Source organism: Manis javanica, chromosome 15 (genome assembly GCF_040802235.1).
Source record: "Manis javanica isolate MJ-LG chromosome 15, MJ_LKY, whole genome shotgun sequence".
In the NCBI taxonomy this organism is placed as follows: Eukaryota; Metazoa; Chordata; class Mammalia; order Pholidota; family Manidae; genus Manis; species Manis javanica.
In genome coordinates, this window is record NC_133170.1 from 51,929,181 (window position 1) to 51,956,779 (window position 27,599).

The 27,599-nt window shown below is 37.6% G+C and overlaps 1 protein-coding gene and 1 pseudogene across 2 annotated transcripts in view; both read left to right on the forward strand.

Annotated features, from left to right (window-relative positions):
* Nucleotides 1-27,599, forward strand: part of RBMS3 (RNA binding motif single stranded interacting protein 3) — a 1,487,986-nt gene that overhangs the window by 535,724 nt on the left and 924,663 nt on the right. The window lies entirely within an intron of this gene.
* Nucleotides 22,679-22,765, forward strand: LOC118970591 (U6 spliceosomal RNA; annotated as a pseudogene).

The window sequence follows — 27,599 nt, forward strand, 5'->3', positions numbered from 1 at the left end:
AGCTGGTACACTAATGGCACACAGTATATTTAAGTGGCTGTTCCTCTCTGTATAACATTTGAATGTCCAATTAACGACCAAATTTCAAAGAATTCTGATATGTAAGCAAAGCCTAATCGGTCCTTCTATTGTATTCTGTAAGATCAGTTCATGTATTTAGCTCATTCGACACCTAGACAATATTAGTCTTAAGGAACTGATGGACTGCAGAATTTGTTATGAATTTTCCGAGGGACTAGGAGAGGTACAGGGGAAAGCCTCTTTTGAAGTAGAAAGAACAGTAGATTGGTATCAGATGATATAGGTTGAAGTATCAACTTTATTACTTAGAGTCTTGAACAAGCCCCCAAAGCTCTCAGGCACATACTTTTTCTTACTCATTTATATGGTAGGGATGGGAGTGAGAAGTAGATGAGATTGTGTAAGTTCGAGCACTTTGTGAACTAGAAGACAGTAGATCCTTCTACTCACTGACTGATGTGTAGAACAGCAGCGGCTATAGCATAGAGGAGCTCGTGAGAAATGCAGAAGCTCAGGCGCAGACCCAGATCTACTGAATTCGAATCTGCACTTCAACAAGACCTGCAGGTGATTCAAATGCACAGTAGAACTTGAGAATTATTTTGCTATGTATGTAGTTATGTCTGAGTGTATTATAAAAAAATTATTAAAAAATAATAATGCTTTGAAAAACCTAAACTATATGTTGGATAAAAATCTTATAATCTCTTGAGAAGAGATTAATGACAAACAAGCCTCATGTAAAAAAGAAAAAAAGAAGTCTGCTCCAAACACACAAAAAAATTAAAAAATGCAGAAATAATACATAATTTTCCAAGGTATGTTCTAGGATTCATAAACATTAAGTGCAAAAAATTCACCTTTTATTTTAACTTTTCTATATCATGAGCATCGTTGACGAATGTGATGCCATGAAAGTCTACCATGATCTAAAGGTTTATTACTTTACTACAGAAATGGTGAGGAAGGAAATGCATTTATAGATTATAAAAGATTTCCCACCACACGTGTTGAAATATATTCTTTCATTATACTCAATAACTAGAAGACTTAAACCTTAATCCTTGCAAATTCTGGTAATCCATGCCTCTTATTGCACTTGCCTTGCAAGAACAGAGAGAACTTTCTTACATTGGCCAAGTATGACGGAAGTGTGGAAAATTGCAATTCCAAACAGAAAGAGGTGCTGAAATTTCCATTATTTTTCCAAATGAGATGGTTGATTCAGAGGAAAGGAAAGAAAATGGGAGGAAATGCTTTTTGATTCAATTTTTTAATCATGTGAAGTTTGGGGGAAAATATAACCTGTTTACTTCTCAGATCACTTTGATATGTAACCCCTATGGACTGAAAATTCTAGATTTTAGCCGGATTTGGGAGGTACAGGGAATGTGTAGCAATGATACTCACTCTGTAATACATAAGGTTTGAAATTAACCTGGTTAACAAAAAATAGCAAAACTTGTCATTTTTCATCATCGAGACCAACAGTTTTTTAAATACAGGACCAAAATGGAAGTGTGATTCACATTCTATATCTATAAATCTAAAGGTGAATTAAGACTCACTAACAATCAAGTTTACTTCTTTATGGGAGCAAACAAAGACACCTCCCCCCAGAAAAAACCTTTTGAGATCTGAAATGGCTGATGTAATCAAATCTACAGTATGACTAAAAATTTCTGACTCTTTCAGAGTGTTGAACACCCTGTGTATGAAGTGTCCATCCACAGTATAGACAGTTCCCTCCCTCTCTCTTCCTCACTGTGCTGTCCCCAGTGGCCCTTAGAAGTGCTTTCATATGCAGGTGACAGAACAATGTCTTAGACAAAAGGATATTTAATCATCTCACAAAATACAAGAAGTCAAAGGGGAGCAGTTTGCTTGGTGCTGGAGCTCAGAGATGTCATCAAGGACCCTGAGCTCTTTCTCACTCATCAGCTGTTCATAGTATGTTGGGCTATGACTAGTCACAATAAAAGCATCCTAGCTTCACAATAGGAATCTCAGGACGGAGAGAGAAGGGTGGCAAAAAGATGTCATTGCACTGTCTCTGCTTTGATTAGATAGGAGAATCCTCAGCAGAAGCTACCCAATAAACATTTCCTTATGTCTCATCATCTCCCCGGTGATCAGGAGGACATGGATACTTTCAGCAGCAAGAGAGGCAGGAAAGCACCAGGGTTATTTTAGTTCATTAGTGGGAGGCAGACAAGAGAGAAAGGGTGTGGGAATATGGGATGGGTGCGTCACTGACAACGTCTGACGCCATCAGGAAGCAGTCAAATGGGCCTACTTCAGAGGTTTCCTATGTATTGCCGACTTGCTGAATGTTATTGTGCACATGAATCCCTTAGAGACCTTGCTGGAAACCGATGATGATACAGTAGGGGTAGGGTGGGGCTTGAGAATTTGCATAGCCAGCAAGCTCTCCAGTGATGCCATGGCTGCTGGGCCATGGACTGCACTCTGAGTAACCAAGTTCTATAGGATGCCTGGTCCATCACATCTCTTTTATTTATTTATTTTTGGTCTCAGTGTAATTACATTTATCCATAATCTCATCCTTAATTTCTTCTGTCATGTTCAGTGTACAGTTCAATTTGTCTTTATCTCTATTTTCTCACTTGTCCCCGAAGGCACCTGTAATGAAATCAGTGTTGAGCACAAACAAGTTAGCCGTAAACCCCTTTACCATTCGCTTCCCTTTTTTTAACCCTTGTTTATTTGACTGATGGAAGATTATTCATTTCTTCCCCTTTTTCTTCCTCTTTTAAAATTCCATTTATGAAGGCAAAATATAAATACCTAAACTGATAACTCTAAGTTTGTTGGTAGGTATGTCCTCATGTCAATGAAGGTAAAAAGCTCTTTGTTAATGACTTAAAAACAAATTGTAATATAGAATATTAGGATAGCCACCTCTAAGGTTAATGGAAAGGCTGAGAAGAATATGTTTAACAAATTGCCACAGAATTCCCGGTCAGGTGGAAACCCCCTTCTCTAATTAAACTTGTTATTGTTATACAGCATTCACAGGCAATCAAGCATTCTTTCTCAGGCAATGTTAATTGTTTTCCTGTTTTGCTCAATTACAAGTATACAATAGAACTATTTACAATTCGGCTGCACTGTCAATTTGCAGGATTTCAGTTAAACTGAAGGCTAAACAGACTTTAATGGACTCACCTAGAGATCATTTGTACCCATGATTTAAAAAATACATTTTGACTTCTAGTCAATCGGCTTACATAGACATTTTGAGTATGCTGTTTTTATATTGGTCAAAGACCGTTTGCATTCTAAAAGCAGTACTGTCCAGTAGAGCTTTCTGTGATGGTAGGAATGTTCTACATCTACACTGTCCAATTTAGAATCCCCAGCCATATAGCGCTACTGATGCTTGAACACGGCTAGTCCAGTTGAGGAACTTATTTTAAATTGTGTTTCATTTACATTTAAATTTAATGAGCCATTTGTGACTGATGGCTGGCTACCTTATTGGACAGATACCTCTAGAAGTCATTATTTTTTGGTTTGTTTTCTGCCATTATTAATGACTGGTTTTGGAAGTTACCACCTCCTTCTTGTATACACATATTGTCTAAGAGTCCACTTAATTTTTTAATCTTTAATTTTTTGTGCAAAATATATATACATCATTATATACATATAAACTAAATTTTTAGTTTTCTTCTGTAATATAAGTGGTGATAAACTACCTAACTTTAGATGTATATGTGGTAAGTAAATGCATTATGAATATTTGGGTACAGGAGGACACAAATATTGATTGTCTCAAGACAGAGCAAAGGAATGAGAGGTTACAGTAATTATTTAAATAGTAATTCTCTTCTGAGGTTGAAGTCATTGGACTTTATTATGTTATGTCCATCTGAATGAAAATTATTCCCATTTTTCTAATATAGCCATCATCTAATTATTCATGTTCATTTCATGGATTAGCAACATAACTTTTCATTACTGTCATTAACTCACTCACTCATTATGCCTATTATACCAATTCTTAAAAGGAACTGGAGGTGATTCATTCATGTCATCACTTGGCTTAATCAAGTATTTGTATATTTATAAAGCTTGAATATGGCTTATTGCAGAGTAACAATGCTCAGCTTTAAAGAACCTCATGTATTTATATGTTAATATCACACCTGTCCTCATCTTATTTTTCTTATCCTTAGTTTCCATTTGATCATATCTTCTTTTATATACTTACATTTTTGTATCTTGAATATACTCTAGAAAGCTACCTGAAGCTCTTGTAATAAAGTAGGATAAAATTCACAATTAAAAGTAAATATATACATTATAATAACTACCTATTAGAATTTACTTAGTGGCTGGAAATGTGTATATTTATCATCTTCTGGAATGAGATTTGGAAATATGCATCCAAAATAATTTAAAATGTACATACTTTTGACCTAGGCTTCTATTTCTAGATATTTTTCCTAAAGAAATAATCAAACAATCTAGAAAGATAGAGATGAGGGAAAAAAAGAGATGTAAGTAAAAGCATGTGCATTATATTTTTATTTATAATAATTATATATAAAATTTTGAAAACAGCATGAATAATCACCATAGATTATTTAAATATGCATGCAAATTTTCACATTATTACAAAATATGCATGCAAAAATTAAATATTGTATATCATTAAAATGACAAAATAGAGCTGTAATTATTGACACTGAGAGATACCAATATAGTGAAAAAGCAGGTTTCAAAATAGTATGTGAAGAATAATCTTGTTTGGTTCAAAACAGTATGCATATTTATATTTGTGTATTAAATATATAACAACATTTTAATGGTGACTATCCTTATGTAGTAGGATTAAACCTGATTTCAAATTTCTTTTTGTTTTTTCCCCTTAAGTATTAACAATGTTTATTACAGGGCTGATCTTCAGCTGATAAGTTTTCTTAAAGCCCGAACCATGGTTAAATACAGAAATACTTTCATATTATTTGAAAAATAGCTAATATCCTGAACCCCTCAACAAGTGTGGCCCTGTTTCTGCTGCTCTGGGCACCTAGACCCTAGATCTTCCTATAATTTAGCTACTGAAATAACCTCATGTGTGGGAAAAGTTGGGGTTCCTATGGCCAGGATCCTTACCTGACCCTGAACTACTTGATGATGTAACTGGCCTGCTGCTAGGCTACTGCTTGCACACCATAGGCAATGAGCTATTATTGACTGAGTCACTATGTAAAGAGCTCCGCCCAGTGCTCTGGGCAGAGGCAGAGATAAGGAGGACCTGCAGATTGTTGAGTGCAGACATGATCTAGTTCTTGACCTACTGCTGGGAGAATAAGCCAGGTAATAAACCCTTCCACCCCCATTGTCATTCCTCAGTCTCACTGAACCCATAGGGAACTTGCCCGGGGCTGAAACCCATCGGTAAGACCCTGTGCCAAGAGGACTTTCCATAGCTTGCTTTGTTTTTAGGCAGTGTCTGCTGATGGCTTAGTCCCCTTGACACATTGGTTGATAAATATTTGAAAATTATCCTTATCTATGTATAGCTTTTATAGCACAAAACCTATTTTTATTTTGAACCAAAACCAAGCATAACATAGCTCACTAGCTGCAGCTGAAAGATGTGTTGCAAGCTAAAACGATTATCTTCCTATCTCTGTAAACCTACCTAACACACTTTGGCTCCTGGACAACTGAGAAAAGAAAAGTGTAAAGTGAAAGCCTGGCTTTACATTAGTTCCTTTATGCCAAAAGATGAGGCAGTGGAGATACATCAAAAGCTGGAGAGCAATCAGAATAAGACAGGCCAGTTTTCTTACCATCTCGATAGCTGGTCTTTATAGAGTAGAGCTTTAATGTTACTATTAGAACTGTCTGGACATTCCAAAATATCAATACCTTTATTTAAATATAGGTACAATAGCACCTCACTTCTCTAGATTACACACCCTTCCATTTAACCTCTGGGAAAGAGAAAAAACTGGACAGAGGCAGTCTTGTGGACAGTCTAAAGGGCTTTTCAGAGTCAGGATGCTGTTTCAGTGAGCCCACTCCTCCACTCCCCGAGGGTCTCTCTTTTTAGACAGCTCTAAGCCTGGTGGTCTGGTTTGGTCACTAGCAGCAGATTTGAAGCAGGCATGGTTTGCCGGCAGCCGGGAAGAACAGCCATGGCTGTGCCAATTACTTAGAGTGGGTACTCATGCTCATAGGCAAGGCCTGTGTCCTACCAGCTAGTCATTTTGGATATGATGTTCTCACAACTTGGAAGTTTTCAAAGGGAAGCAGGAAAAGAAAATAGCCAGTCCACTGACTTTTAAATTATGGGGATTTTTTGCTTTAGATGATGGATGTGTGTGTATGTGTGTGTGTATACAACCTGTTAGAACATCAATAAGTGACATCTATTGAAAAAAACAGTAATTAAGTATTAGATGGAAAAAAACTTCGGGAAAAACCCAGGCACACCTGTGGTTGCAGTGTGCTTGCTTCAGGGGATGTGATGTGACTTATGTGATCTTGGTCAAACTGCTTTATCCTGTCTTCTTTTCTTCATTTAGAAAAGGAGGATTTGATTAGATCAGTTGCTCTCAGTCTGTGCTCTTCATTTGAATCACCTGGAGGATTTGTTCAAGCCTGGGTTGGTGGGCTCTAAGGCCAGAATTTCTGACTCAGTAGGTCTGAGGTTGGGTGAAAGAATACACATTTCTAACATGTTCCCAGGTGATACTGCTCTTTCTCATCTGGGGGCCTCGCTTTGAAAACCACTGGACTGGTGATGTCTATCTACAGAGTCTACTAGCTTTAAAGATGAGCAGAGTGAATTTCAGAGTGTGAATCAGAAACTGGGGGGTGTGATCCAATGATTTGTGTTTTAACAAGTTCGTCCTTAAGTCATAACCGTATTATTTTTTCTTTATCTTGAGATATAATTAACGTATTAGTTTCAGATGTACAACATAATGATCTGATATTGTATATTATTGCACAATGATTTCTGCAACAAGTCTAGTTAATATTCATAACCATGCATTATTATAATTTTTTTTCTTCTGATGAGAATGAATTACTCTCTTAGCAACTTTTGACTACATACTACAGGATTATTAACTGTAGTCACCATAGTATATATTTCATGCACATGACTTGTTTTGTAACTGGAAGTTTGTACCTTTTGACCTCCCCTTAACCTATTTCACCATCCTTTCCTCCGTCTTTGGCAACCACCAATTTGTTTTCTATATGTAGGAACTTGGTTTTGTGTTGTTTTATTTTAGATTCCACATAGAAGTGAAATATATGGTAATTGTCTTTCTCTGACTTTACTTAGCATAATGCCTTCAAGGTCCATTCATGTTGTCTCAAATGGCAGGATTTCGTTCTTTTTCTTATGGCTGAGTAATATTCTTTACTTATTCTTTATTCCTCCATCGACAGACACTTACGTTACTTTCATATCTTGGCTAATTTTAAGTAATGCTGCAATGGACATGGGGGTACAGATATCTTTTCTAGATAGTATTTTAATCTTCTTTGAAAAATATCCAGAATGGAAATGATGGATGATATGGCAGTTCCATTTTTAATTTTTTGAGGAACCTCCATACAGTTTTCCATAGTGGCTGGACCAACTTACATTCCCTTTCCTCCACATCCTCACCAACACTAATTATTTCTTCTTTTTAATTTTTAATTTTTGGTAATAGCTATTCTAACATGTGATGTGATAGATCAGTGTGGTTCTGGTTTGCATTTCTCTGGTGATTAGTGATGTGGAGAACCTTTTCATGTACCTGTTGGCCATCTGTATGTCTTCTTTGGACAAAAGTCTATTCAGGTCCTCTGCCCATTTTTATGAGTGTATTATTATATACAACTTTGAGTGCTAGATAATGGTTATATAAAATCAATATAGGTTAAATTATAAAAGAGATCCTTCCAAATCAATAAAATATATTTTTTAAAGTACTGTTCTCTTTATGTTGGAAGGAATAGGACCTATGTCAAACAAGGACAGTTTTTAGCTCACACGGCTGCAAGTCCAGCTGGGTGATAGACTCAGATATAGTCAGTCGCTCAATGATACCTTCATAGAGTGTGTCCCATCTCACCACTCCATCTTAACTGTGTTTCCCTCAAGAGGACCACCAGAGGCCTTTTAGGGTACTTATCTCATTCATTTCCTGCAAGGAAAGGCAGAAGGAAATCACATAATGCTCCCCCTCTGTGTGACTGAGCCTCCTGGGTCACGTTCCTGTGCCTGGAGCGTCATCAGCAGAATGCCTGGGCCGACTCCTGAGATTGATCAAAACCTGCTGAGTCTGGAGATGGGCCTCCATTCCCTGAGTCATGTGGGGGAGTGGTGGATAACTGAAAACACTGAGATTCACCTTGTGGAGAGAGAATATGGGGTTGAGGCTGGAAGGATGAAGAGCAGGTCCATTTCAAGTGCTTACAGGTGTGATGGTCTGGAGATCTCCCTCTGCTGGAGCCCACTCTGGCATGGTGTGCACACGCAGGTACTCACACACATGATTGAAAAGACGAAATACCATCACATGAAAGAGAGTGGACTGTGAGCTTCAGGATTCACACCACTACCTTCTTTACAATAGCTGTTGAGAGTTGCACCATATTTCTGTGACTTACATTGCACCTTTGGGGCTGTGAGTCCAGGATCATGAAGCCACTGGTGGGGGTATATGACACACACATACATGTACTCACACAAAGTTGACCTCCAGATAAGGGTTTGTATATAAGCAGCATATTTATGAAGTATTACAGGGAACAGTGACAGGGGAGTGGGAAATAATTACAGCAAAGAAAAGGGAGCCAGTGTATGAGTTATTTAATGAGTCACTAATATAGGCATTTAGAGCAGGGAAACTGGAAAATTATATAATATATGGTGCCTCAAATTGTCCCACTGGAGTGAAGGATCTGGGGAATTTATATACCAATTCCCATCATTTATCTGTGGAGGGCTTGACCCCCACAGGTCCCAGTTCCCTGGCCCTTCAGATATACTGTGTACACAGGCCGAAAGACCATCTGAGATTCTGGGCAAAAACAGAACAACAATAACAAAACAATTTTGGTCCAGAAAAACAGATTCCGGCCCTTGAAAGCCATAAGAGCACAGTGACATGATAGGCTCTGAGGGATACGGGTGGGATCTGATAGGTCTGGTGTGTACACATGCACATACATGTTCACATAATAGACATGTATATTTGTGGGGTTGTATATGTGTATATATGATACCCAGGCCTTGCCTTGTAGCCTCTCTACTGTTGGAATCATGTCTTTTTTTTCCTCAGTGACACTGCCTTATAGCACTAGGTTATTGTAAAAGACCTTTCTACCACTGTTTTCACTTTCCTGGATGTCCTACTAGGCCTTGGAGCAAATGTCGTGCTGCCCTCCAGAACAGGCCACCTTGTACAGAATCCAGGCCTTTTATGGTCCCTTGTTTACATTGAATTAGAATTTTTATTAATTGATAACCTTTAAAGGACAGCATCTCTTTGAGCTAATGCAACTGGGAAATTAACTTCAAATGGCTGCAGCCCTGTCACGGAGGCTATAGAGTCCTAACGAAGGTTAGGAAATGCAAACAGTGACTCTCTGCAGGACTTTCTTGCACAGCAAACATGTAGAAATTTAGAGACCCAGTCAAGCACATACTGTTTATTTCTGCTTTAATACATATTCTCCCGTGAACAAGCCAGGCACCTGGGAACATCTGCCTTATTTTATCGTGGTACATTTTTACTTGACACTTCAATATTGTCTTTGGTATTATTGTCTAATACACTTCATTATCTTAAAGTGTATAATTTCCTGAGTCTGACAGAATACTTGGCACTGTGGAGTATACAGGAAGAGAAAGCTCCATTCTGAGTGCTGGGGTTGTCATCTCTCTGCTCTGTCGGGCTGTGCTGAGGACATGCACGGCCAAGTGGGTGCATCCATGGGTGGGCCCCAGGGATGGAGTTTGAGGGAGCCCACCTGTGCCTCAGGTTCAGAGCATTTTACCAATGTTCTCTGAACAACACAGAAGTCTCAGGAAGAAGAGTTCCCTCCCTCTTCTTCCTTACAACCATTTCTGAGATGTCGATGGAATCATCAAAAGAGGGGGTGCCGTATTCAGGCTGCTTGTGTTCACAAATCCCAACATCTTCACATATTTATTTTCTTTACTTTATATGAAGGTGCATTGCTGGAGCTGGCTTGCACCAGCTTGTAAGAGCTGATTTTGTGTATCTCTTCCAAGTTCATAGTCAGTGATATCATGTTGATAGCTTGAAATTAGCCATGGTTGGAATATGTACACGATGGAAACTGGCAGATTCTATAAACAGGAATTCTTTCCTTGCCTTTGTTTTGCTTACTCCAAAAATGTTTCTTCATACCCCTTCCTGTCAAAACCATGCCCACATGAGGTAACCACTGTTTGACATCTATGACCATCAGCTAGTTTTGCTTTTTTTAAAATTTATGTGAGGAATCATTGAATCTGACTTCTTTTTTCAAGAATATGTCTGTGAGTCATGCATGCTTCTGTATGTGCTTGTCTTTTACTTTTTTTTTTGGCATAGCATTGCCCTGCTGAGTATGTTATATGGTAGCCCATCCCGACATGTGGTTACTGAGTGCTTGAAACATGGCTAGTGCAACTGAAGAGCCAAGTTTTTAATTGAATTGAGAGGCGCCGTAAATGTAAATATACATTGGACTTTGAAGGCTTGTGTAAAAGAACATCCCCTAGCTGGTGGTGGCTGGTGGCAATCCTTGGTGTCCCTTGACTTGTAGATGCATCACTGCTTCATTTCCATAATCAGAATTTTTGTTTTTCTCTTTCACAGATTTCAATTCTCTAGTGAAATTTTTGACCTTAACATTGCTTTTCTGGACACATGAATCAGTTATTTAGACATCTTATCCATGTCTTCCGGCATCCATATCCAAGTATGTTCCTGTTGTCTTTTTTGTTTTTCTCCTAGTGGTCTTATTTTAATACATGGTAGTGATTTATTGAATACGTAGCACATGTTTGAAACTGTGTGGGGCCTCAGAATGACGTTTTCCTTTCCCTAAAGTGATAACTTTGATACCGGCAGAGACACAGCATGTCCTCGAGGGGCTGAGCTGACTCCAAGCTGGATTACAGTTTCTTTGTGACTCAGTCTACCTTTGCTTCGAACCCTCCTATCTCTGTGCCCTTTAGGTATTCCACCTGAGAACCTGAGATATTGAGTAGGGACTTTTCCTTCGGCAATTTTTAAAGTCGATTTTTATCTTCCTAGCATCACATGACTATTGGTAACTCCTCTGTGCTTTTCAGCTCTTTTGTTCCTATGCGGCTTTTTAATATTTTGTCTAGCACAACTTAAGAATTGGTAAATACCTCAGGGGCAAAACTTGCACTGAGAGCTGGAATCACCCTCTTTGCAAGCTTGGCCTCTCAGCTTCTTTCGTATGGCAGCTCCAAATGCCATTTTTGTCTCGCAGCACCTTGAGGTTGTCAAAGGCTCTGCTGGCTTCTCTGCCATTTAGTGGCTGACACCTGCCAGCCTTATGAGCTTCTCTTTTTGTACCAAGAATTGGCAAATGACCCCAAGGGAAGAGCAGTGTGCAGAACGCTGGACTCTGCTCAAAGATCTTTCTTTCCTTATCTGGGCCTCTGCAGTCCTGACTTTCTTTGACAGGTCCTGCTACCTTTAGACAGAGGTTTTGTTCTGTCATCTGCCCTTTCTAGTTCTCACTGGGGGCTTTGTTCTTTAACTTCTTTCATCAGAAGCAGAAGGTGCAAGTTAGCATTTGAAGCAGAAACTCAGAGAGACACCATTTTATTACAATTTAATTTCAGTCACAAGCATCATATCCTTTTACTTTCCTCACTGAAACCCTTAAATTATATGCTTTGAAATATAAGTAGGCCACTCCCCTCTCTCCCTGTGCCATCGGCCCAACAGTAGCTATTGTAAGAGTGCAGGGTAATAGATCATGGAAACACATTTCCAGTGCAAGCTTTACTAGAAACAAAAGCTGTGTTCTGGGGTAAATCATATCACTTTGCTTGATTCTCTGGTGCCTTTTTTGTGTACACGTTTCACTTTCTACCTGGGTCTGCTAATCTGGGTTGGGTTTTTGGTCCCTTAGCCTCACTCACTGTATTGCCTCTAATCTCTGAAGTAGCCCAATTTCTTATCACTAATCTTAGTTTAGTTCTCTGATGTTATCCTGTCCCCCTCGCTCCTCATCACATCCACTTCTGCTGTGCAAACCACAAGGTTATGTTACCTCTTTACCTTATCACAGGATTCTCCCCCTCTTGATTTACTAACTGGCCTACTCTAGATTCAAGTTCTGACTTGGATCAGGACTATCTTATTCTGCCACAGCCCAATTTGTGCCAACAGAACATGATTCTGAGAGCTGCATTTCACACAGGTGCAAGGGGCACCTAAGTGGCAACCTGTGTGCCAACTCAGATCCACTGGAAGTGGCTGCCGTGGTTTCTGAAAGACTGCTGTAGCTTAATCTGCCATATGTGTCTCAGACATGAAAGGGACTGTGCATATTACACTCATGAAATTTTGGATAAGTGTTCCCTTTAGACCCCATACAAGGAAAGGAGGAAAAAAATGTTATGTTGAATTATCTTTTATATGTTATGTGTCTCTATATATTTTAGGTAATATCGAAGGGTGATTGATATCTTAGTGGTAGAAGAATCCAATTAGCAAAAATTCTCCTTGGCTTAGGCCTGAAAACAGTTTAATAGCACATGAGTCTTTATGTTACTATAGCCAATTTGCACAAATGCCTACTGATTTCCATAATCATGTATAAATGTTTTGATAACCAATGTCAAGTTTATTGAGGTAAAATTTACATGTAGTGCATGCACAGATAGGAGGTATAAGGGTTGATCAATTTTGACAAATGAATGCACCCATGTTCTTGCAAGTAGAGAGTATTTACCTCAGCCCAGATTCTTCAGTCAGCAACTCCCACCCAAAGACAAACACTGATTTTTTTTTCTCTCCTAATGGGTTAGTTTTCTATTCTACAACCTTATATAAATATAATTGCACAGTATATACTATTTTGTTTCTGGCGTCTTTCAGAATAATGTTGAGATCATTCATGTTGCATGTATCAGTAGTTTCTTCCTTGTTATTACTAAGTATACTCTACACTGGGGATATACTGTTAGTTGCCTATTTCCTAGTTAATGGACACATGAGCTTTTCCAGATTTAGGTTATTTATGAATAAATCTTTGATGAAGACTGATATAGGAGGCATTTTGTGGGCACAGATTCTCATTTCTCTTGAATAAACACCTAAGGATGGAATCCCTATGTCACATTTTTTCATCTGTAGAAAAGATGTATATTTAACATTTTAAGAAGTGCCTGTACTGGTAATACTCTGTAACTTGAAGTCCATTTTATCTACTATTCATATAAACTATTATTCATAGTCTTTGTGTAGTATATATTTTTTCTTCCTTTTATTTTGAAATATGTCTGTATCTTTATATTTAAAGGATATTTCTTGTACACAAGATATAGTTGGGTCTTGCTTTATAATCCAGTCTGGCAGTCTCTGCATTAATTGGGGTGTTTAGTCTATACCTCATTAACCATTAATGTGTCTATGTTTAAGTCTACCACTTTGGCATCTGAATTATTCTTGTCCTATCTGCTCTTCACTACTTTCATGCTTTTCTGGAATGAATCGAGTAATTGTTTGTACTCCATTTCATCTCCTTTATTCATCTTTTAGTTATGTACTTTTATTTTTTTCTTTTTTAGTGAACTCCTTAAAGCAGGAGTTAGTAAATGACATCCTATAAGCTATACCAGTCTTGTTTCTTAAATAGAGTTTTATTGAAACATAGTCATACCCATTCATTTACATATTACATATACTACTTTCATAATAGTTGAGCTGAGTAATTGTATCATTGGTCACATGACCTGCAAAACCTAAGCTATTTACTTTTAATAGGAAAAGTTGTCAATCCCTCCTTTAGAAATGAAAAAATATGGATCTTTAACTTATCATAGTCTACCTCAGAAGACATTCCACTACTCCATGGATAATATAAGAAACTTATAATAGCATATTTCCAATTACCAGACTCCCACATTTTGGAATCTTGTTGTCACATATCATACATTTACATATGGTAAAAATTCCACAGTGCATTTTTAATAATTTTACTTTAAATAGTCTATAGATTTTTTAAAAAGATTTAATCATGTAGTGCAGGTTGGTTGGAGATGAATTCCTTAAGCTTATGTCTGTCTTTAATATATTTCTGCTTCGTTTTTTAAAAAAGGTATTACTGACAATATGGTAAAAGCTATATAAGACATTTGTTAGAAATTGATATGAAAGATGGTGCTTGAGTAGATGGTTTATTTTTATTCATCAAAATTTACTGGCTTATTTTTAAATTAATTTTGAGATATAGTTGACATATAACATTATATTAATTTCAGGCATAAAATAAAATGATTGAATATATGTATAAATTGCAAAATGACCACCACAATAAGTCTAGTTAACATCTATCTTCATACATAGTTACACTTTTTTTTCTTGTGATAAGACCTTTTAAGATCTACTCACTTAGCAACTTTCAAATATACAATACAACATTATTAACTATAGTGACCATACTGTACATTATAGCTCCGAGTCTTGTTTATTTTATACCTGGAAGTTTGTACCTCTTAATCCCCTTCATCTATTTTGCCCACACACTTACCCCTGACCCCCCTGACCTCTGGCAACCACTAGTCTGTTCTCTGTATCTATCAACTTGTTTGTTTTTAGATTCAACATGTAAGTGAAATCTTATGGTATTTATCTTTCTGTGACTTATTTCACTTAGCATAATGCCCTCAAGTTCCATCTGTGTTGTTGTAAATGTCAGGACTTTCTTCTTTTTTATGGCTTCCATTTTATGGCTGAATAACATTTCATTCCATTTTCTTTATCCATTCATCCATCCGTGGACACTTAGGTCGGTTCTGTATCTTGGCTACTGTAAATAATGCTACAGTGAACATGGAGGTGCATATATCTTTTTGAATTAGTGTTTTTGTTCTCTTTAGATAAATACTCGGCAGTGGAATTGCTGAAGCACATGGTATTCTAATTTTAACTTTTTGAGGAATCTCCATACTGTTTCCTATAGTGCCTGCTTTTTATTACTTTCCATTCCCATCTTCATTTTTGAAAGATATTTTCCCTGGATATCAAATTCTAGGTTGACATTTTTTCTTTCAATATTTTAAAGATAGCCATCTTCTCATTCTCTTCTTGTCTCTATAGTTTCTGATGAGAAATCAGCCCTTACTTTCATTACTGTTGTCTGTGAATATGATGTCTTTGCTTTCTCTGACCACTTTCTAAATTTTCCTTAATCTTGATTTTCATCTGGTGTGCCTTGTCTCTGAATGATTTTCTCTGCATTGATTCTACCTGGGATTCACTCATGCTCTTGTATCTTTGGGGCTTGATATCTTCTATTAATATTGGAAAATTCTTTATTATTATTTTTTAAAATAGTTCTTCTGTCTCATTCTCTCCCTTTTTTCTTTTTAAGACTCCAAAGTACACACATGTTAAATTGTTTTTTATTGTCTCACAGGTCTCAGGCAGTCAATTTTTATTTTTTACTGTCTTATTCTCTTTGTATTTTAGTTTGGACAGTTTCTCTTAAGCAGTCTTCAAATTCAGTTTTTTTTTTCTTTACTGTTTCCAGTCAGCTGCTAATCCCACCTAAGTAACTTTTCAAGTTTTATATTTTTCATTTCTAACATTTATATTAGGTTCATTTTTATAGTTTTCACCTTTTCAGTTTCCCATCTACTCATACAGGCTTTTTTGTGGTCTGAACATCAGTAGAACATTAACTGTTTTTTATCTTAGTGTTTTTTCTTTTTTTGTCTTTTCATGAATATCATTAATTTTATTAACTTCTGAAGATTACATTTTAATCTAGAAAAGTATAAAGTGAGAGAAATAATATTTAAGCTCAGAAATAGCCATGCCTCTTCTGCTGTCAGGCTGGAGTGTGTATGTGTGCATGTGGCGGTGAACTGATGTGGAAAGCCAGTTAGTAGTTGAGCTGTGTCTGAACTTTGTAATTTGCCGCAGGTGTGTCTCAGTTTTGTTTTGTTTGGGAGGCCATGTGTATCTTCATGTGTGAGTATTGGGGATTCTCTCTCAGCAATTGTGCCCACCCCCAACCCTCAGCAGTATATGGCTAAAACCAGGCATAGTTGTAGGATTTTCCTCCATTCTCTCCACTGCTGTCATATGTTGGCAGGCCCTAATGGATGTCCACCTCAAGGGATTCTCTTCTCACCTCTCTCTTAGCAGCAGACAGCCACCACCTGGTATTCAGTGTAAGGTCTGGTGTCAGTGTGGGCTTTCTTTCAGTCTTCCTGCATTTGCCCTCAAATTTAAACAGTGCCAGTGGACCTATGCATGGAAAGGGGCCCTCTCAGCTCTCCAGTTTTGGTTCTGTGGCACTCAGTTGTGAGGCTCAGCTTGCCTGGGATATTTCACTTTCTTCTCTTGGGCTGCCCTAAGGTTTCACTATCTCAGTTCTCCTGCCCTGCCCCCAGCCCTTGTTGTGAGCGCTCACGGAGGCCTGTGGAAAAGAACTGGCAGGGACTGTCCAAACTTCCCTTTGATCTGAGGCTCCCAGGCTAATGAGTCATGCCAGTCCATATACAATCTTTGCTGAAAGTTTAGTAATTTTCATTTACCTCACCCTCAAGGTGACTTCTTCTTTCTTCCACTACTTAGCTAGGAAAGAAAGCAACCATGATTCCTTTCTCTTCTAGAAGAGGCTTATCTCATTTTGGACTTAAGCTCAGTTATATTAGGAACTTCCATTTTCTCATAGTCTTTGAAAAAACTTTGTTTTGTATATTATTTGGTGTTTCATTTTGTTAGGATAGGAGCAAATTTATCTTGCAGTTTTCTATTTTCGACATAAGTGAAAGTCCATAACTGCTTTTTAATATATGTATCTCAGAAGGTCAGAGTAATGTACCTTGGAAGTAAATTAATTGAGTCTGGCATTATCATTTTCATGTGGTGAATAAGTGAAACTAGTTCCAAAATTTAGGAATAGACCAGAATCTGGATTCTTTTAACTAAACTATGTCTTTTTTCTTCTTTTCCCTTCTTTGTGCTCTTTGTAGCTCATCTGAAACCTACCAGCCCTGTTGGTGAACCATTATATAGATTAAAACTAATGTGTGAGATTGAGGAGAAGTGGGGACAAAGCTGTCAGATAGAAAAACCTGCCATACTGTTAAGGAGATGAGATTAAGAATTTTTTTACCTTCTGTTCATGAAGGCCTCTTCCAAAAACTGTCAGGTGTACCCTTGTGGCATTTAGTTGGAACAACTTTAAAAAGTGGAATGGATGAGTTAGAACCTCCATACTAATTTTAGCACGCAGTTCTAGGATTGACAAAGCTGGATGTTGAAATCATTGAATTTTATCTTTTAATAAAGACATCAGTTGGGTGGTCATGAAAGGAACTTCATGTTTTCGTTGATAATTGACTCCAGGGATTTGTTTACATGAGATGATACAGCATCTGGCCATTAGAATATAAATGCTGATTATGAATTTCATATATTTTGATTTTTTGCCCCTACATATAGAATCACATTAAAATAGCAAATGCTTAAAAAATACTCTGATACCAAGCTTCTTGTTGTTTATTGGACTAGTGAAATATCTGTTTAGTCAGTTATTATCCAAACATGAGTTTACAAAATCAACTGTGCCTTTAGACTTGACTTGAAAAGGCCTGGGTTACATTAATTGAAGAATTTAGGTAGGTACAGAAAAAGCTGTTAGTGTAAACCACAATGATTAAGATTGAGATGGCTAATAATCTAACTTTTAATATACTAATTAGAATTTTATTAGCTAACCAAAGGTTTATCCAGGGACATCCCTGTAGCCATGTCAATGAAGATGTGATGGTCATTGTATAAGATGTAGCCTGAACTACTTTTCAGAGCATCAAGTTAGGAATAACCCTTAAGGAACTAAAGATGGGTTATGTGGAAGAGAGGTTTTTGAAGCTGACATGGATCGTAGATATCACAGCTTTGCTTCTTTACTCACACACTCAATTTGTGGCTCTGGCTGAGAGATGGAAGTATAAATGAGTTGTTCTGAGATTTGAGGGCTCACTGGGCAGTCAGCTCCACAGTACTGCATGGAGGTGGGTGGGGGCAGTCATTTTCTTAAACCCTTTGTTTCTCTCTGCACTTGTTCATATCTGTCAATAGGAGGGAAAACCAGGAATCAGATCATAAAAGAAATATGATGCAACTGGATTTTAAAGGTGTTTTATAGGAAAGGAAGAAATTCATTCCATAAAAATAAGTCCTAAAATTACCCAGCCCATCTCCCAAAATAAATTATAAATTGATCAACTGTCATCTTGTATTATTTTTGGTGACCTCAAATGAGTTAGCAGCTCACAAAAGACAGGCGGGAAGGACATGGGATTTCTTTTTTTTTTTTTACAGATTATGTTTTAATAATAGATTTAAATATTAAACTGTAGCTATTTCCAGCCAATGGAGTAATTCTCAACTTTTACTAATACTTGATAAATTAACAACCTTTATTTTATTTTATTTTTTATTAAGGTATCATTGATATACACTCTTATGAAGGTTTCACAAGAAAAACAATTCACCCTTATTGTCAAGTCCCCCCCATACCCCATTGCAGTCACTGTCCATCAGTGTAGTAAGATGCCACAGAGTCTCTACTTGTCTTCTCTGTGCTACACTGTCTTCCCGTGATCCCTACACACCACGTGTGCCAATCATAATACCCCTTAATCTCCTTCTCCCTCACTCCCTACCCGCCCTCCCACACAACCCCTCCCCTTTGGTAACTGCTAGTCCCTTCTTGGAGTCTGTGAGTTTGCTGCTGTTTTTTTCCTTCAGTTTTGCTTCGAACAACCTTTATTTTTTAGTAGATATACCACAAATTCTATATGTGATACAAGTGAAAGGCATGGAATTTCCAAGTGTGCACTATTGGTTGAGTCATGTTAGCCTGTATTTTCAGTAAGTTATTGTGAGAAGTGGGCCAGATGTAGAACTAGGTTTATTTTGTTGAGGTGTCTCTATCCTAATTGCTTTCCATCTTGGCTGATCAACAATCACCCATGAAGCTTTGAAAAAAATCGCCATGCCATTGACATCAGAATCTCTCTCTTTTTTTTTTTAACCTCTCCTGGCGACTCTCAAGTGCAGACCCAGAGGGGAACAATTGCTCTCTCTTCAATCTCTTTGAGTGGTCAAAGTGTGGTCTTCATACCAGCAGCATTAATGCCATCTGGAAAACCATTAGAAATGAAAATTAACATAAAGAAGCCACACATATTCAAAATAGAAACTCTGATACACTGTGGCTTATAGATGCCCCCAAGAAATCATCATCAAGATCAAAATAATGATCCATTCCTTCCAGAGGTTTCCTTGCAGCCCTTGGTAATCTTTCCCTCTCTTCCTCCTAAGCTCTAGGTGACTGCTGCTCTGCTTTCTGCCAGATAGATTGTTTTTCATATTCTAGAACTTTATATAAATGGAGTCATAGACAATGTACTTTTTAAAAGTCGATAGGCTTTTTGAGCAGTTTGAGCTTTATAGGGAAAAAAAATGAGCAAAAAGTACAGAGAGATTCCATATATCCACTCCTTCTCCCCCCTGCCTCACCCAATTTTCCCTATTTTTGCTTCTTGTACTAGTGGGGTACATTTGTTAGAATAGATGAGCCAGTCCTGTGGCATTATTATTAACTAAAGCCCCTAGTTTACATTAGTTTCACTCTTTGTGTTGTACAGTATACAGGTTTTGACCAATGTAAATGACATGTATCCACTGTTAAGGTTTCATACAGAATTATAGTTTTACTCCCCTGACAATCCCTGTGCTCCACTTCCCTCCCTCCCTTCTTCCTGGCGACCACTGATCTTTTTAGTTTCCGTGGTTTTACCTTTCCCAGAATCTTCTATAGTTGGAATTACATAGTCTAGTCTTTCCAGACTGGCTTCTTTCACTTAGTAATATCCATTTAAGTTTCCTCCATGTCTTTTCATGGCTTGAGAGCTCAATTCTTTTTATCACTGTGTATGGATGTACCACAGTTTTGTTATACATTTACCTGCTGAATATCATCTTGACTGCTTCCAGTTATAATTGATTATGAAAACTGCTGTGATAAACATTCACGTACAAGTGTCTGTGTGGATATACATTCTCAGCTCATGTCAACCCCAGGAGCATCATAACTGGATCATGTAGTAAAAGTATGTTTAGTTTTGTAAGAAACTGCCAAACTGTCTTCCAAAGTGGCTGTTTGGCATTCCCACCAGAAATGAATACAAAAGTTCCCATTCTCCATTCTCCTCAGTATCTGCTGTTGTCAGTGTTGTGGATTTTGGCCATTCTAGTATCTTGTTATTTCAATTTGAAATATGGTGATTTAATTTATGATAATGACATATGATGTTAAGTATCTTTTCAAAGCCTATTTTCCATCTTTATGTCTTTGGTGAGGTGTCTATTCCTATCTTTTGCCCATTTTTTAACTGAATTTTACATTTTCCTTATTGACGAATTTTAAGAAATTTTAGTTTATTTTGGATACAAATCCTTTAACTGAAATGTATTTTGCAAAGACTTTTTTTTTACCCAGTCTGTGATTTTTCTTTTCATCATTTTAGTGTACTATTTTTGACCAGCTTCTTTCACTACGCAGTTATTTTCAGAATTATCCCCATGCTGTTGCATATATCACTAGTTCACTCATTTTCATTGTGCAATAGTATTCCATTTTATGGCTAGACCATAATTTTCTTATCAACTTGCCTATTGATAGACATTTGGTTGTCTCCAGTTTTTAACTATTAAAACAAAGGTGCTATGATGTTCATGCAAAAATTTCTATATCAACATACACTTACATTTTTCTTGTGTAAAGACCTGGAAGCAGAAAAGCTACATTTTATATGGTAAATGTATGTTTAATTTTTGAAGAAACTTCCAAGATAGTGCTTGTATCATTTTACACTTTTGCCACAGTGTAAGAGTATTCCAGTTCATCCACTTCCTGCTTGCTAACAGGTGGTGTGATCAGTTGCCTTCATTTTAACCTTCAGATAGGTCTGTAGTACCACCTGGCCTTGAATACTGTAGAGTCCTAATTTCTGAAGTCAGATAGAATAAGTTCAACTTTCTTCTTATTTTTCAACTTTTAGAGGAAGAGTGGAAATCAATATGAAAAAGATAAAAACAATGTTCATTTCTTGCTCTCTGTCTCTCTTGAACAACAGTTTCCAATTCGCTATCCAGGGACCCCTGGAAGTTCACTTTCTGGGTCTCTACAAGGTCAATATTCCTTTCATGATAACACCCAGATGGTTCCTGGGTTTCTCACTCTCATTCCCTCCAAAGTGTGCAGGGAGGCTTTCTGAGACTACACATGTGTAATGTCATGGTTCTGGTACCTAGTAGAATGTGTGCTTTTGAATCCTTGTGTTTTTAAAAAATCTTAAGGTTTTTTTGAAGATGGTAAACATCAATACATTGTAACCCATTTATGCAATTGCTCTTTGGGATTCTCAGTGATGTTTTAAAAAATTTAAAGGGGTTCTGAGATCTAAGATCTAGAAAATATTAAAGAAAGAAAAGTGGTATATAATAAAATGTGGACAGTTTAGAAATTGACAACAAGGAAGCAAATATTTCAAAGTGTTAAGAAATGGAATGCCTTAGAAGTTTACTATACATTCTCCTTCAAACTACAAAGGGGAGGGAATACAAACACATCTCTGCATACTGTTACTAGCCCTTGAGACCTGACTTTTTATTCTGCTGTGGGCAAAATTCTGGTTTCTATACCACTATACTTGTCTCATTGCCTTATTCCTGAGTCATATTTAACCCACAGCCTCTTTCCACTGTGTTTGGTCAGACGGCGCATTTTTCAGAGTTTATGAGAAGCTGCCACCGGCTAACTTGTTTCCAGTAGGAAAATGTCACTGCAGGGACTGAGAACAGCTATTTGGATTGGTAGTGAAGCCTGCTCTGGGTCTCTGAGAGCTCCAGTGGCTGCTGGGATGCTCCCAACCTAGGAAAACTTAGTTATTGACAGAAGACAGAGCCCTCATGATTGTCAGAGAGAATGCAATGGTTTTGTTTTCCCATGTCTCCTGGCAATCTTATTTGTTAATATGTAGATGGCTTAATATGAATGGAAAGAGTATTTCTCGAATAAAGAATTTCACCTCTAGTTTAGTACCTTATGTAGTCAAGTATCTTGTACAGTGGTTAATATAAGGATGATGCCCCTTAATTCCCACATCAGTACTTTGGCCCTCTCACATCCATCTGCCTGCTCAGTTTGTCCTACAAGACTGAAATTTACAAAGCTAAGGGGGAAACAATTCAAGCATGGCAATGAAGTCTTTGCTTAATAATGCTACTTGACTGTATTTTGAGGGTACCACCCCAGTTTCTTCTGCTATTAATAAAATTATTCTTTTAATGTCAAAAATCTTGTGCTTGCTTTGGCAGCACCTATACTAAAATTGGAATGATACAGAGAAGATTAGCATGGACCCTAAGAAGAAAAAAAAAAATCTTTCCAAAGTACCAGTCTAAACTATAGAGCAAATGAAATAAAGTCACATTCTTTTGAGACAGTAATTAATGTTCCTAATGTTTTGTGCAGACCTCTAACTTGCCATTTATTCTAACAGTGACAATGTTCATTCTTCTTCATATTTTTTTTTTTGAGAGGGCATCTCTCATATTTATGATCAAATGGTTGTTAACAACAATAAAATTCAGTATAGGGGGGGTCAATGCTCAATGTACAATCATTAATCCATCTCAAGCCTAATTCTCGTCAGTCTCCAATCTTCTGAAGCATAACGAACAAGTTCTTACATGGTGAACAAATTCTTACATAGTGAATAAATTCTTACATGGTGAACAGTACAAGGGCACTCATCACAGAAACTTTCGGTTTTGATCACGCATTATGACCTATAAACAATCAGGTCAAATATGAATATTCGTTTGATTTTTATACTTGATTTATATGTTGATCCCACATTTCTCCCTTTATTATTATTATTTTTTTTATTTTTAATAAAATGCTGAAGTGGTAGGTAGATGCAAGATAAAGGTAGAAAACATAGTTTAGTGCTGTAAGAGGGCAAATGTAGATGATCAGATGATCAGGTGTGTGCCTGTGGAATAAGTATTAATCCAGGCTAGACAAGGGCAGCAAAACATCCACGGATGCAGATTTCTCTCAAAGCAGGGGGGGATGAGGTTCTGAGCCTCACCTCTGTTGATCCCCAAATTCTCACCTGATGGCCCACCTGCGACTGTGCCTGTCTTAGGTTGTTCCTCCCTTGAGGAATCTTACCCGTCTCTGGCTAACCAGTCATCTTCCGGGGCCATAAAGGGAAATGTAAAGTTGGTAAGTGAGAGAGAAGCCATATTGTTTGAAAAGGCTAGCTTTTTAATTCTTTGCAGATTTATGCCCTGTGGCTTCTATGCCCAGCACTAGTCTTGAGGTATCTTTACCACCTGGAGGAATTATGATACTCGGTAAATACGATATGAGTCACGAATTCTATTTAAGGGTTGTAATTAGGAAGGAAGAAGAAAAGCTATAGATGTAGCATATGGAAGGAAACATGGGAGGATTGATTATTTCTTTGACATATCTTCTTGTAAAGTACCTTAAGTATGTATAGGTTTTAAACTACTAACTAATTTGCACACACATATTAACATAATAGGAATACGGTGACATAAACAAAGCAAATCTATAATTACCATCCATCTCCAGTGAAGCCATGAAAACCATTTAGGCACCCTAGGCATTTGTGAAAATTTATCTATGATATGATGGATATTGTCCAACTGTACTTGAACAGTTTGAGAAAAATCAGACAAATTAAAGCAACCCATTTCTGGGATCTGTTCACATCCCATATGTTCTTTTAACCGTAGATAGTCTATAGTCATGAGATTTTGGAGTGCTACACCTTGCACCCCTCCCAACTCCTGGTTGAGTTCCAACAGTACAGATCCGGTCAAACTCGTTGTCTCACTGTATGCACATGCCAGCCTAGACATCTCCCTCCTCATTCCTATGGCAAGTCCAGGAGACGGTGGGCTGGATGTAGCCAGAACCGCAGCATCATCTGGATCCCTGTGGAGGCTTTTTGATGATCATCCCCCGGCACAAGTCCTCCAGAGAGTGCTGATGCCGGAAGCTCCTCCTCATATCGTATCTTAGTTCATTTTCTGGGTATCCAAGCTAGGCCTTGTTCTTCTGCATAGAAACAAACAGACCCTTTGCCCACACTTTGACATGCCCTCTATACCACTGTGCAGGACTCATTGGAGGTCAGCACACAGTAACTGCTTTTTTTTTTTTTATTAAGAGAACAGAATATTATCAGAAAAGAGTACCTCCATAGCTGATCATCTGACACCCTTTAAGTGATCAACATTAAGGATATTTAAAGCATGCGTTAATCTTTGATTTACCAATTGTTTTATCCTATCAAGGAGTAATCCCCCTTTTCTTTCTTTCTTTCTTTCTTTCTTTCTTTATTTTTTTAAAAATTTTTAATCTACACTTACATGAAGAATACTATGTTTACTATGCTCTCCCCTTTATCAGGTCCCCCCTAATAACCACATTACGGTTACTGTCCATCAGCTTAGCAAAATGTTGTAGAGTCACTACTTGTCCTCTCTGTGTTGTGCAGCCCACCCTCCCCTTTCTCCCTCCCCCACATGCATGCTAATCTTAGTACCCCCCTTCTTCTTCCCCCCCCTTATCCCTCCCTGCACACCCATCCTCCCCAGTTCCTTTCCCTTTGGTACCTGTTAGTCCATTTTTGGGTTCTGTAATTCTGCTGCTGTTTTGTTCCTTCAGTTTTTCCTTTGTTCCTATACTCCTCAGATGAGTGAATTCATTTGGTATTTCTCTTTCTCCACTTGGCTTATTTCACTGAGCATAATAGTCTCCAGCTCCATCCATGTTGCTGCAAATGGTTGGATTTTTCCACTTCTTATGGCTGAGTAGTATTCCATTGTGTATATGTACCACATCTTCTTTATCCATTCATCTACCGATGGACATTTAGGTTGCTTCCAATTCTTGGCTATTGTAAATAGTGCTGTGATAAACATAGGGGTGCATCTGTCTTTCTCAAACTTGATTGCTGTGTTCTTAGGGTAAATTCCTAGGAGTGGAATTCCTGGGTCAAATGGTAGGTCTGTTTTGAGCATTTTGATGAACCTCCATACTGCTTTCCACAATGGTTGAACTAATTTACATTCCCACCAGCAGTGTAGGAGGGTTCCCCTTTCTCCATAGCCTCGCCAACATTTGTTGTTGTCTGTCTTTTGGATGGCAGCTATCCTTACTGGTGTGAGGTGATACCTCATTGTAGTTTTAATTTGCATTTCTCTGATAATTAGCGATGTGGACCATCTTTTCATGTGTCTGTTGGCCATCTGTATTTCTTTTTTGGAGAACTGTCTGTTCAGTTCCTCTGCCCATTTTTTAATTGGGTTATTTGTATTTGTTTGTTGAGGCATGTGAGCTCTTTATATATTCTGGACGTCAAGCCTTTATTGGATCTGTCATTTTCAAATATATTCTCCCATACTGTAGGGTTCCTTTTTGTTCATTGATGGTGTCTTTCGCTGTACAGAAGCTTTTCAGCTTAATGTAGACCCACTTGCTCACTTTTGCTGTTGTTTTCCTAGCCCGGGGAGATATGTTCAAGAAGAGGTCACTCATATTTATGTCTAAGAGGTTTTTGCCTATGTTTTTTTCCAAGAGTTTAATGGTTTCATGACTTACATTCAGGTCTTTGATCCATTTTGAGTTTACCTTTGTATATGGGGTTAGACAATGGTCCAGTTTCATTCTCCTACATGTAGCTGTCCAGTTTTGCCAGCACCATCTGTTGAAGAGACTGTCATTTTGCCATTGTATGTCCATGGCTCCTTTATAAAATATTAATTGACCATATATGTTTGGGTTAATTTCTGGAGTCTCTAATCTGTTCCACTGGTCTGTGGCTCTGTTCTTGTGCCAGTACCAAATTGTCTTGATTACTATGGCTTTGTAGTAGAGCTTGAAGTTGGGGAGTGAGATCCCCCCTACTTTATTCTTCTTTTTCAGGATTGCTTTGGCTACTCGGGGTCTTTGGTGTTTCCATATGAATTTTTGAATTATTTGTTCCAATTCATTGAAGAATGTTGCTGGTAATTTGAGAGGGATTGCATCAAATCTGTATATTGCTTTGGGCAGGATGGCCATTTTGACGATATTAATTCTTCCTATCCAAGAGCATGGGATGAGTTTCCATTTGTTAGTGTCCCCTTTAATTTCTCTTAAGAGTGACTTGTAGTTTTCAGAGTATAAGTCTTTCACTTCTTTGGTTAGGTTTATTCCAAGGTATTTTATTCTTTTTGATGCAATTGTGAATGGAATTGTTTTCCTGATTTCTCTTTCTATTGATTCATTGTTAGTGTATAGGAAAGCTACAGATTTCTGTGTGTTAATTTTGTATCCTGCAACTTTGCTGTATTCCGTTATCAGTTCTAGTAGTTTTGGAGTGGAGTCTTTAGGGTTTTTTATGTACAGTATCATATCATCTGCAAATAGTGACAGTTTAACTTCTTCTTTACCAATCTGGAATCCTTGTATTTCTTTGTTTTGTCTGATTGCCGTGGCTAGGACCTCCAGTACTATGTTGAATAACAGTGGGGAGAGTGAGCATCCCTGTCTCGTTCCCGATCTCAGAGGAAATGCTTTCAGCTTCTCGCTGTTCAGTATGATTTTGGCTGTGGGTTTATCATATATGGCCTTTATTATGTTGAGGTACTTGCCCTCTATTCCCATTTTGCTGAGAGTTTTTATCATGAATGGATGTTGAATTTTGTCAAATGCTTTTTCAGCATCTATGGAGATGATCATGTGGTTTTTGTCTTTCTTTTTGTTGATGTGGTGGATGATGATGATGAATTTTCGAATGTTGTACCATCCTTGCATCCCTGGGATGAACCCCACTTGGTCATGGTGTATGATTCTTTTGATATACTGTTGAATTCTGTTTGCTAATATTTTATTGAGTATTTTTGCATCTACATTCATCAGGGATATTGGTCTGTAATTTTCTTTTTTGGTGGGGTCTTTTCCTGGTTTTGGTATTAGGGTGATGTTGGCCTCATAGAATGAGTTTGGGAGTATTCCCTCTTCTTCTATTTTGTGGAACACTTTAAGGAGAATGGGTATTATGTCTTCTCTGTGTGTCCGATAAAATTCCGAGGTAAATCCGTCCGGCCCCGGGGTTTTTTTCTTGTGTAGTTTTTTGATTACCGCTTCAATTTCTTTGCTGGTAATTGGTTTGTTTAACTTTTGTGTTTCTTCCT